We start from the raw sequence: 12,307 nt of genomic DNA, 5'->3' as shown, positions 1-12,307 counted from the left end.
TGACCAGCAGCATGTCGGGTTTTAGGTTGGTTCTGATTGAGCACCCACCTTCACCTGCAACCTTGCACCGATTGGACAGACCAGCTGTCAATTACACTGTATGCACGCTCCAATGTAAATTGTATTTAATCATCTATTTTACTTTATATGAGACCACAAATTACAAAATGAATATTAAGGCTGTACTTGAGAAGTGGCTTCAGGCGCTAATGCATTGGCTTAATTTTCCAGACCCGGTGACTACGTCCATTTATATGTACAGTCTATGATTATAGCAAGTATTCTTAAGATTTGAGGAAAATCATCTAATGCTATTAGACAAAGAAACTGCACACACTAGTACTGACAGCAGGAGGAACCTCATGCATGAAATGTGCCTGTAATAGAAACGTAACTGTGTGTGTGTGTGTGTGTGTGTGTGTGTGTGTGTGTGTGTGTAGAGTGAGAGAGACAAGGGTGGTTCACCGTTTCACCGTTTCACCATGTGTGTTCTCAAACACTCCCCACTAGTTTGCTGCCCACATAATTGTCTTCATTTATTTCTCATTTCTTTAGTTTGCCACACTTTCATTTCATCTGCATCCAACCACATTCAATCAATGTCCTAGTTTGTTATATATATTCAAAACCTCAGAAAGAAAAAAAGGACAGTTTAATCTAGTAGATATTCTACAGAAGAACACAAATGTGTGTTATCAAGTCATATTTCTGTATCTTAGACAAAGAAATATAATTGAGAAGATATATGTTTTGTTTATTGTTCATTTGTGTTTGTTTTCTTTGGTTAGTCTGAGTGTTTATAGTAAATAATAGTGATGCTAGCCACACTCCAACCCAGTTGGTGGCGGTAATGAACCCATTTGTTGTTTGCCAATCGCCAAAAAAAACAGGAGAAGAAGAAGAAGTACATCTGCTCCCCTATATGTCACCGGTCTGTTTGTTCATTTAACACCTTATTCATTAAGTTGGTGTCTTGAGTATAGTTATTTTTTGTTGACCTCTTTTACAGGCCTAGTTGTTAAATTGCTGGTTTATAATGATTTTGTATTTTTGGGGGAGTAAATAAAAAAAACCTTTGTGACCCTTTGTTTCCTCTTTACCTCACTGCTTGGTCCCTGACAGTTATGTGTCCAAAAATGTGCTCGCAATTGTCATGAAGTTATGACTGTGGTAACACAAATCAATACAAAATATCTACAATGCTATTTAATAAGTTTTTTATCAAGTTGTGATGTCAGCCACGCAGTATAATGTGCTGCGGGTATCTGGATCAGCAACACTTTCCAAGTTCGCCACAATGAATCCACATTCAAAATCAAATCCAGATAAGATTCAAATGGTACTTTTGGTGATATTAGTGAACTGCATGTGTGGCCTGCTGCAAAGCTCCATTCAAATGAACATTGATAATGATTTCTTAATAATTTCTATCAGAGAAGGATGCGGGGAAAGGAGATCTGGTTGTGTTGTGGCTAGACCTGGCTAATGCATTTAGGTCAATGCTACACAAGTTTGTAGAAATTGCACCAACTAGCATCATATCCCCAGTAAGATCTGGGACCTCATCTTGGATTAGTAAAACAACTTCAAATTGAGAGTCACTTCTGGGCCAGTTACATCAAATGGCACAGACTGGAGAAGGGCATCATCACCGGGTGCACAATATCAGGCATCCTCTTTTCCCCCTTGCCACAGACATGGCAGCAAAAGCAGCAGAGGCTCATCAACCAAGTCTGGCAAACGACAGCTCCAAACCAGAGCCTTCACTGATGACCTCCGAGTCAACACATCTTCTGCAGGGAGCACATGGTTACTGCAATCCAGAGGAGAGACTCATCGAGTGGGCGAGGATGAGCTTCAAGCCTGACAAGTCGACAAGTTACTCTTTTACACAGTTAGTTTGGGGAAACTTTTCGACCGCACCCTTAGAGATGTGGTGGCCATCCACATATCCGTCACGGAGCTGGAGACCTGGCTCAGCAGAGGGAAAATATCAACATGGCATCCTGCCTCCGCTCCTCTGGCCATTGCTAGTTTATGAAGTGCTCATCACATTGGTAGAGATAAATGGAGAGGAGAATGAGCACAAGAGTTCAAGATCACCCATACAAGAGAAGGATTGCAGTACAGACTAGGGCTTTTGGAATGAATTTCGGGAGTCAAATTTAATTTGAACATTAAAAAAGCAATACTATTTGAATGCTGCTATTATTATTTGAATGTGTATTTTTATCTGTGTTGGCACTGCGGCTCAGGATTGGTCTTCTCACATCGGCCTATCCACATGTGAAAACAAAATGCTTTGGTAATGTCACATGACCCCCGCTGAACAGTAACGTTTTTCTGACTCTCGATCAGAAGTGACAGACAGCGATGATATTTCCTCAACAAGGTGTATTTGAATAATGCCAAGGAATCTTTTTACATACACCAACCCAAACAATAAACAATTATCTAGTTTGATTTACTCTCTTCCGATACAATTGTGGTGGGAGGGACGAGCCGCAGGTGCCGGAATGTTAATGAAAAGTGCCTTCATGTAACGGCTTTGGGGTCAATTTTTCATGTAAACATTCATATTTTTTAATGATGCCCATTTCATTAACAAAACTGTGCATCAAGGGGTAGTTCAGGATCTTGTCATATTTGAATTGACAAATCCATTCTTCTGTTTAAAATAGAATGGGCTACTGCTGGGCTACACCACAAGCTACTTTTTGTATACAAATGTATACTTCTTTATGGAAATATGATGGACACGTACACACACACACACACGCACAGTTTTATCTGGCAATGCTCAGACATGATTTTATCTGGCAACAAGTGTTGCAACAAGAATCTTCCAAGGGGAGAGAGACACAGAGACAAAGAGAAGAACAGTGTGACAGAAGCTGGACATGCGTCACACTGCGTTTCAGTTCACATATGTTTTGAGTTTTGTATTGAATAAGAGAGTGAGTGACCGGTGGGCGGCTGTTGGTCCGGCGTGTGTTGGGTGACCCAGGGTGGGCAAGGAGGTAGGCCACAATGTGCCTGTCAAAAGCAAAGGTGCCCATTAGGACATTAGCCTACCTGTCAAGTAGGCCGCTGCCTAATCTTCATACTCCCAATTTACATTGTACTTAAACAGGTTATCTCACTTTCACGAAACACAGCAGGCCATTTATACATTCATGTTGAATCTTTGGTGTTGGTCTACACTGGTGAGGTCAGTAGTAGCCTAGGCTACGTCCACTGTTCTCCCTGCAGACATTTGCCCTTATTAGTGGCTAGGGAAATGTTGCCTCTTGTCAGCGAAGCAAAATTACCTTGTCTTGTTGCATTCTGTAAAGCCTAACATTAAAGGAGCAGTAAGCGACTTTGGACAAAGCTTGTGTCTCTCTTTGTTGTTGTCGTGATTTTACTACTCTGGCCGGGGTGCGAACCCGTGACCCAGCGGGTCTATATATATATATATGAATACAATGTGGTTCCGTAAAATCGAAATGCTTACTGTTAAATCTAAACGTTAAATCGAAATGTAAAATGTAAATGCTAAATGTTTAATCGAAATGTTAAATCGAAATGTCACAGCGTGCTTGGTGAACTAGCTAATATGCAAATTCACACTGCCAGTCAGTGGAAGTACCAAAATAAAAGCTTGATGAAGCGAAGCGATCCAGCGCTATCCACCGTCTTCCTTACAGTAGGCCGTCGTGACTGTGTGACTGCACTCCACTGACAGCCACTTCTCCTCACCGTGGTCTACTGTTGCCTGCCAACATGTCCAGGGATTTAGCTGAGAATATTGGAAGGGCCGTTTTGGCAGCAATTCAGATTTTTGAAGCAGCATACTACAGCCTATGAGGTCATTTTAATGGCCGCAGACCTCAGCGGTCGACCTTGTAAGTCCGTCAAGTTTGGGTATTTAAATGGATTTCATATATTCTGTGCTGATGCTCTGCCATGTCACCCTTACCCTAACCATCATCCTTACCTTTATAAGCTTATTACCCAGCTTTGGTAAAACAAATAAAGGCCCCCGATGCTCAGAGGCAGTATTTGTGGCGTACCTCCTGTCACGGTTGAGCCGCTATTTCGAAAAAGCGTTGATATGGTCAGCTTGACCACATTCGACATAGTTCGCCGCATGAGTTGGAGGACCTGTTGTTTAACTTTGATAAATATTTCATTTACCAAAGTAAAAAACACCTTGAATTGATATTTTCTGTATAATGCAAGAAATTACAAAATGTGAGTAAATGTAACTTCAAAATGAAATTAAGTAGGTTTCATTCAAAATTTGATATGTAAACCCCTTAAAAAGAAGACCCCACACCATGACTTAATAATTACTTTAAAAAATACTTAAATTAAGAAATTGTTTTTCTATTTTTAAGTATTTCATAGAAAGACTTGCTGGATCAACACAATCATTTGATGCAAAATGTTGCCTCAGTTTTGATGTTTTTATCAGTGCTGTAATAAACATGTCAGTCATTGGGGGATTCTGTCAAGGAGTTAACTCATATCTCTTCTTTTTAAAAGTCTGTAAGTAAAGATCATTTAAATGTTACCATTACTGAGGATATAAAAATATAGAATAAGTTCTGAAAGTATGGAAGTCATATGGAGGAAGAAGGGTCAAATCCAAACATTATGATTAAATGGGTGTCGTATCTCCTCAGATGGATGTGTTCTCGCCTGCCACTCATCCTGTGTTGTTAGATGTGATAATGGACACAGGACGTCACTCAGAGCCACACAGTCTGGACATGTTGGAAGAAGTGGGTCACTGATAGGGAATAATCACAAAGTCCTTGTCCTGCGAGGAAAGTGTTTCATAATGACTCTGGTCCAAGAGCACAACTGAACGCATCAGAGATAAATCTGTTACATAATGCATGCTGAAGTTCGAACATCACATCCCATCCGACAGCACATTTGCGCTCACAGGAGATTTTTCCCTTTTGCTACAGATAGCATTTTACATCACCGAAGACATACTTTCTGTTTTTTAATATAATCTTAATCATTTCTGACACGTAGTTTGTCCCTTTACAACAACACAGACTGCTGATCTGACACCAATATCAGCAAGGTGCTCGTTCGGCTTTGCCTTCAAACATTTGCCATTGGGAAATCAATCAAATTCATGATGTAACAACTATATGGTTATGGTTTGGTGAGGTGCAGACCAGACCGGGCACTCGGTTAGTTATGGGGAAAGAGCTTGTTAAGTTTAGGGGACAGTGGGCATCATGGTTACAATAATTATGATGATTAGGGTCAGACATGGTTATTATTATTTTTTTAACAATGGAGTATTTATATTTGTAAAACAGAGAGAAATTATAAAAGCAACTCTATCTGTGCGATATCATCCCATTGATAAGCCAGTGGGTCTAGTGAGAACATGTGGGCGGAGCCAGTAACACTAATGCATTTTTGGAGTCTGTAATCATGTTCTTCTAATTCATCCGCAGCTCTGACCTCCTCTTTTCTGAGGACTTTTTAGCAACGTGACCTGAATTCCTTCTTTGCTCCCAACTTAATTCATTTAACCACTTGAACACAAATGCCAGCTGTCTATCAAACGCGGCGTGGTTAAAAAAAGGTAAGAAATGTAAGAATGTGTGTCACATACAAATCCAAATTGTAAAAAGTAAGTTCTCGTGTTTCCAGCAACTGCTTTATTCATAAATAATGAAAGTTTCCAGAAGAAAATCCACTTTCAAACCATCAGTTGCCACTAGTTCCCAAACTGAAACTCTAATTTATAGACCGGGTCTGGAAAATGACCCTTTTTTATCACCTAATTTATAACATAAGGTTAAATCGAGGCGTTTAAGGTGTCAATCGCTGGATTCTTCGTAAATTATGGTTTCGTTTTGAGTGATATAGACAATAAAGCACAGTAGCGTGGATGCAGCTTGATTGACAGCTGGGCAATCCAATCGGTGCATGTTCGCAGGTGTAGGTGGCCTTGCCGTGGATGAGTCCAGACCCACCCCCAATTCTACATCCGGTTTAAAAAACAAAACAAAGCATGGCGTTGGTCCAAATGTGAAACTCGAGGCTTCACAACGGCTGCTCACAAACCAACGGGGGACGTCACGGTGGGTTGCCACTTGCTCTAAACACAGAATATTCAATGTCAACTTGAAACAGTGGGATCTGTCTCACCTTAAGACAGGACAAGTCCATTACCGTCTAATCCATGACTTGAATAAGAGCGATTAAAGACTATAATAGGACTATAATATTTACAGATTATGATTAAGATTTAAAGATTTGAACTGTCATTTCCATTTTGTTTTACATAGCTGTCTGGCTGAGATGATGAAAGCAGCCGATAGAAGAAAGGTCAGAGGTGTCAGTGACAAAAAGCCAACAGGACCATGTTTACATCATGTTTGTCATGATCCGCACTCCGCTGGTCCCACTTGGTGATCGTGTAGTGTGTGTCTACGTCCTCACTAATCTCACCAGTGTACCCAAGCACTTCACAATCAAGAATCACAGTCGACTGTGCACCCGGTTTATCGTCGCGTTATCTCTAACATGAAACAAAACAACAAAAGAGAGCAGGAGACAATGAACAGTTTGATAAGTCGAGCTCGATAAGATACTGTCATTTACTTGGTCAACGTGGTGCTTCACGGCCCACACCCTGTGTCCTGGGTCTGTTGAAAAAGGCAACCTCTCCGATTGTATGCAGACGGGTGTGTTTCAGGTATGAGACAGGGTTATCTTGATATGTTTAGATGTGTCTGTCATTCTATAGCTATTAGTAGGCGTCCCGTTGAAGTATAATGTAACTGAGATGAGCAGGTGATGCAGAGAACAGAAGAAGGGTGCAACAAGATGACACAAGAATTTGCCAAACCTGCTTCATTTACATCCAGCTGTAAACACTTTGAGTCCTCTTCTTCTGCATATTGACATATTGTTCAAACCATAATTACAGGAAGCCAAGTGAAAAACTGGATGCTCCAGCATCCACCTTGAACTTTTGAACTGGACACATGTATAATATGCAAAATCCAACATCATCATGTGGTTGTGCCAGCCCGTCACAAACCAGCTGTATTCACATAGTGGTGGTGGATGGGAGCGCACATTCATTTTCTTTAGCTGATTTTCTCAGTTCTGTTAAAATATGGACATTTGGACCGGCGCCTGGATATTCTCACGTCTCCAGGCCACTGCTATTTTTTTTTCATTTTTCCATTCCCTTCTGTTCATCATCTGACCACCAGATGCACTCAGACTTTCCGACTGGTCCCAAGCCCCTGACCCCCACCCCCACCTGCTCACCAGATCGTCTATTTTGCCCATACCCTTTGCACCCAGCCCTCTGTACATGTTCCTGTGATGACACACTTGTCATCAGTTCATGATCTCGTCACTAGTTGTGCCATTTTGGGTTTATTTCCTGTTTTCGAATTGCAGGCCTAGTTGTTCAGTACCAATGCCTATTAACAAAAAACCTTCAACCAACCTGTCCTGACTCAGAGTCTGTATTAGGGGGCTCTCTCTAATCATTCATATTCAAGATTGACTTTCTACACATATTTTAGTAGTAAAAGGATAGTTAGAGCTAAATAAGTGTACATATTGAAGGCACCAGGAGAGGGCGACACTACGTAACTATGTATGAAACACAAAAATCTGCTACTGGTTTAAAGTTCTGATGCCGTCTTTGTCATGAACTGGCTTAAGGTTCAAGACCGATTGATACCTCAGAGTTAAATCAGTGCTGTAGGTGCTGTATAGTGTGCACTCCTCATGAAACCCACAGACTGTGGTCGGTCCACACTCAGGTAACATGTGTCGTTCACATGAACGGACATGACCATAAGGTTTGGATCACAATTAAAACTGATTAAACTGTGAACAAAGTAATGTAACATGAAATCAGTACCAAAGCAAACCAAACATAGGAGAAGATGATGCAGGAACTGAAAGAGAGAGAGAGACTGGGGCTCCAATCTTTTTCCCACCTGAGGTGGACAGAGGCCCACCCCTACACTGTCTGTGATTGGCTTAGGTTTCGGCAATAAGAGTGATGATTGGTTACCCATGCATTGTCATCAACAACTGAACAGCCTTCGCCCTCGTGCTTTACTTTGCCAACAACAACTGCATGGGGCTTCATCACTGTCATAACTAATGTATGTACACTGGCAAGGGGAAAAGTAATGGTGTGAATGTACCGAAGTTCACTTGTTCTTTCACAGCAAATGAATAATATTTGGTTCAATAGACACGGAACATCCTTTACTCCATAGTTTATCTTGGCACCTGATTTTAATTTAGCTTTGTCTTTTGTTAGTTCTAGTAATCAAACACATTATTCTCACTGGATTCTATTCTCAGTCTGGCTTGTCTTGTTTGACCCACAAAAAACCCCTGAAAAAGAGTCTCCAGGAAGTTCCAGCCCATGAACATACTGTGAGCAATGGTGCCCTCTAGGAAGCTGTACTTCCACGGCGCTGCGACGATGCTGGCAGTGGGACATCCTCGAAAAAAGTCTGTTGGTTGACGGTTGGAGGCCAGTTACTCCCACGGCTGAACATGGCACGAACACTGCAGATAAGGAATCTCAGTCCAGCACCACAGACAGGACGGACACTGTCGTGTCACTGTGAGGAACAAAATGTGAAACCAGTTCATACTGTCTCTGGTGTTGTGGACACTGCACATTCAGATGCTGTAGATGGTTTTGTTTTATTAGTGGGGCGTGGACCCGCATGATACACTGGATGTAATGATGCGGTGCTTGTCTCAGGTAATGTTGTACCGGCACCCAATTGGCTTTGTATTGTATGCATGTTAGTTATTCTTTGTTTCTTTCATTTCACACACTCGGCACGTGTGAGTACATCTATGATGTACTCACACGTGCTTTTAAAGGCAAAGCATTAAAGGTAATTAGAATTTTTTTTTAAATCAATTCTGAACTCAATGGGTTGGCCAGTGCACCGAAGGGCCTTCACCTCTTCCTGTCATCCCTAGCTGCCGGTATTATATCTATCTATTGAATTAATTAAAAGGAAAGCAATACTAGAAAGTTTGACTGACTTAATGAATGGTTTCATCACATTTTGATTTAACCTTTATTTAATCAGGCAGTCTCATTAAGATGAGGGCCTCTTTTTACCAGAGAGACCTGAGAACAAGAAGCATCTGCAACACAATCATACAACAACCAGGGATTAAAAACACTTACAATAATCATAAAAAAACACATGCATCTGAACCAAACAATGAATCTGCCCTCCAACAGACACTCGGATCACTCACTCATTACTCTACAGTAATGTGAGCGTTATAGTCCTCACTCGCTTCTGCATGTCGAGGCACTTGTTCCGCCCTCAACTGAGTCGGGTTCTTCTTCTTTGGAGTTTCTTCCTGTTACATTAAAAGGGATGTTTTTTTTCTCCACAGTCGCCGAATGCTGCTCATTGAGGGAACTCTAGAGTTTCTCGACCTCACTGTGTAAAGTGCCTTGAGATAATGTACGTTATGATTCAGTGCTATATCCAAATAATATTGAATTGAAAATTGAATTGACTTGCATTTGGCCACAGGTTCTCATCAACATCACAGGTCTTGTCCTCTGCTCATCCTCCCTCTCTCTATGACACTCTTCTCTTCCCACCAACCTTTCTTCATGATCCATGTTTCCAAACTAAAGCCCTGTGAAGCCGTCCTCGAATGAGGCACTATGTTTGTAATTATCATTATATTATTTTATTGTAAATACTTGGCCAAGATTTTCTATACATTTTAATATGTTTTCTGCAGAAACGCGACATGAGGTTTTTCCATCATTCTGTTTTGAATGTGTTTTTAACAGTGCTGCAAATCTACAGTGTTTTTTCTAGTTGGCAGAGTATGAATGAGAAAGGAGTTCATCCACCGTACAGGTGCAGTGACGTTGATTCTATAGCTCGGAGAACAAAAATGAAAAGTCTTGACTCTGTTAATCCTCATATTTACTGTAACAATGTGTACAGGTTCATGTTCTGGTTGTTAGTGCATTCACGCTGCGCGTGTTATTGGTCCACACTAAGTCAACTTGTCATTGTGTTTGCAGCTGCACCGCGGCAGATGTGACCCTGCTGATATTGCGGCAGGAAAAGGAGCATCCAGACCCCCGAGCAGCCTTGACAGAGAGATAGGACACAGCCTCACTGTGCTCCTGTGGCCAGAGGCAGGTGGACCCGCTCACAGTCTTTGTGCACAAGGCAGAGCAGACCGGCTTTTTGTACTTGCACGACAATCACTGAAATATTAACTTACATTCTCACCATGGCACCCACCCAGGGCACTGTACAATCTGTACCCGTCACCTGCAAGTTGCCAGGGATATGTGTAAAAGAAGCACGGGGCGACGCAGTCAGTGAATAATGCAGGACTGCCAGTTGTCCAAATTGGATTTTTTATTTTTGTATCTACAAATAATCAAAATCACCTGATATGAACAGTTGGCAATCCAGCTTTGACTGTGGGCCAAGGTGGTTCCCATATTAGAATAGCCTTTTCCACTGGGAACTCCTTTTACTCGCTTGCAAGTCAGTTCTCAAAATGTTTATTCTGCCTTCAGGAACCAGAAACTGTCCTGTCCCTCACCCCTCATTTACCAATTTTACTGACAAATTTAGAGGCACATTGGTTTTATTGAAACACTAGTTTCACTTCATTTTTGCATGAATTTATGTTGTGCAAATGAGAAATTGTATAACATGTATATAAAGACTTATTAGAGAAAAAAGCTTATTGCTATTCTAACAGTGAATGCTTCTTTCTTTTAACAATGAAAACATTTTTCCCTTAAATCCAAGGTTCCAAGGCCTGGGTGTGTATGTCTTGTCTCACTGCTCCCTCGGTTATGTCGCTCGACTTTGCAGAGAGTTTCTACGATGACGGAGGCTTGACAGTATCAAGCATGTTATTTTAACTGTACAAATATGAATGTTGCACGGTGAGTTACATCATGTGCAACTGTAGTTGGTTTACAGCAGTATGGTAATTCGAGAGCCCACACAGTCAGTGACAGCTACTGTACAAAACAATACCGGGGTCATTTTCACCAAAGGTCAGACAGGTCGGACTGGCCCTGAGGTCATGATGCTGTGTGACGTGAATGTCACAGAGGCAAAGCTAGCCTGCACCGACCACCACGAGTTCTAGACAGGATATTAGTTAAAAAACAAGCCAGGCCATATTTTACTATTATTATACTCATAATACATAAGCTCAAAAGCATCCCACAGCTAATTTTTGCTGATGATTTTATTATAAATCATTCATAACAGTATCCCTGTTTGGAAGGCTCTAATAAATGACGTTTGATGCTGATAAAAAAATAGAAAATTGAATGACAGAGACAATAAATAATAATAACAATAATAACAACAATAAGTCATATTGGCTGTTATTTTGGACATGTCATAAAAAACGTCTGTCCTCATAATGTAGGAACCACAGTTTATAAGCTGTGGATGAGCAGGACATCTTCCATCACTGGTGTTGACCTGAAAGTGAGTGCAATATTTCTAATAAAAGACTTCCTCCTCATTTGCCGACTGAAGATGGGAACGCTGCTGAGCTCACTCAGCTGTTCCAAACGGAGATGCCATAGACGACAGTTGCAGCATTTCAAAGTTCCCCGTCACAGATTGGTTTAGATAGTCAAAAATTACACCTGCGCAAAAATGTTACCATTCACCGGGTGGGGCCGGACAACAACAGCTCGCTCATGGCCATGAGAATCCGCGGCGAGTGGTGGCTTTGTTGGAACAGCTCCGCATGGGAAGAGATGGGAGTGAACGACGCTATCTGGCTGTGACGCAGGCAGCCACAAGGAGAACGCTCTTCCCCACTCACTTATCAGGGGCGACTGCGAGCAGCTGTTACTATGTTGTTGGTCAAAAGGCCAGAGGCACCCTCACACCCGATTCATTCTTTTTGTTTCAAAGAGCGTTACATGTCCAAACCAGATGACACCCTGAGAGGGACATTGGATTCAGAGGAATTTGACTGGCAGCAAATGAACACATCATTATCAAATTTGTCAACATCCGTCATCCTGTAGAATTAGAAATGTTAGAATGAATGACTTTTATGGACTGAATTATTATTGAGTTTCATTGCTTACTAATCTCAGTGATGCAATATTGTACAGAACAGGTTGATGAACACTGAAGCAGTCTGGGCACATCTGCAATGTCAAAGGAACGAATAAATGGTAAATGGACTGTATGTATATCGCACTTCAAAGCACTTTACAGTACAAGTCACATTCACACATTCA

This window comes from Scophthalmus maximus, chromosome 3, assembly GCF_022379125.1.
Source record: "Scophthalmus maximus strain ysfricsl-2021 chromosome 3, ASM2237912v1, whole genome shotgun sequence".
NCBI lineage: Eukaryota > Metazoa > Chordata > Actinopteri > Pleuronectiformes > Scophthalmidae > Scophthalmus > Scophthalmus maximus.
Note: the sequence above shows the minus strand (reverse complement) of the source record.